Raw genomic sequence first — 1008 nt, forward strand, 5'->3', positions numbered from 1 at the left:
GGACTCGAGCCCCTCAGCTCCAAGCCCGCCCAGCACCCCCCAGAGGAGCCACTGGAAGGCTGGGCCGGCTCGCAGGCCCGGGGGCAGACTCGGCCTCTCCGGTTTCTGGGGCACAGACAGGATGCGCCCCGAGGGGCCGGGCCCAGCCCACTTTAGGACCGGTCGGTGGGTCGGTGCTTTCACGCTAGACCGGAACGCCAGGAACGCCAGGCTCGGGGCAGCACAGCCGGGCCGGCGGCGGGTCAGGAAGGCTCATGGGCACCCACGCTGGAAGGCAGGACGCCTCCCCTACCCAGGGGGACCCAGGGCACGCGGCGGGGCTGTGAGAGGCCCCGCGCACCCCTCGGCGGGAAGCGGCAGGAGGGGTCTTCCAGGGTCACCCGGAGCCGACGAGCGGCCCCTTTCCCACGTGCGGGGCGCCCCGCACCTCCAGGGGCGGGGACACACAGGGGGCCCACCGGGCCCCCTCTCAGCGAGCAGGGCTCCAGGGGACCCTCCCGGAGGACGCGGCGCCCAGGGCTGTGGGCGCACTGCGGGGCACCGAGGCGGCCTGGATCCAGGGCCCGGGAAGGGGGGGCTCGGGGTGCTCAGTGCCAGCAGCAGCAGACTAACCCCAGCCACTTCCCCTAAGGACGTGGTGCACCCCAAATGCGACCTTCAGCACCCACAACAGGGTTGAGCTGCTCACGTGCTGATCAAACGCACTCTGTGGACAAATCTGTCTGCAGTGTAGGTGGGGGCGCCCCTTGGGGGTTACCGCCCTGAAGCGCCCCCAGAGGCAGAGCTGGCCGTGCGGCCTGGGTGCGTGGCAGTGGCTGGGGAGGGCCGGGCAAGGAGCCGGGCCACGGCGCCTCGTAGGGCAGACTTACTCCACTGCGAGCCAAGAGCCGCGTGGGCTGCGGCGGCCGGGCCGCCCCTGGCCGCGGGCACCGGGACAGACCTGCCCAGGCGGCTGCCCGATGCCGGCGGCCCGGGCTGCCACCCACAAGCTGCGGGGCCGGGCCTGAC

At 73.4% G+C, this 1008-nt stretch overlaps 1 protein-coding gene across 1 annotated transcript in view; it reads left to right on the forward strand.

Annotated features, from left to right (window-relative positions):
* LOC101633642 (serine/arginine repetitive matrix protein 1-like) overlaps nucleotides 1-1008 on the forward strand; it is a 48079-nt gene that overhangs the window by 3835 nt on the left and 43236 nt on the right. The gene's annotated exons all lie outside the window — the stretch shown is intronic.

This window comes from Condylura cristata, unplaced genomic scaffold (genome assembly GCF_000260355.1).
Source record: "Condylura cristata isolate star-nosed mole 26May11 unplaced genomic scaffold, ConCri1.0 scaffold00022, whole genome shotgun sequence".
NCBI lineage: Eukaryota > Metazoa > Chordata > Mammalia > Eulipotyphla > Talpidae > Condylura > Condylura cristata.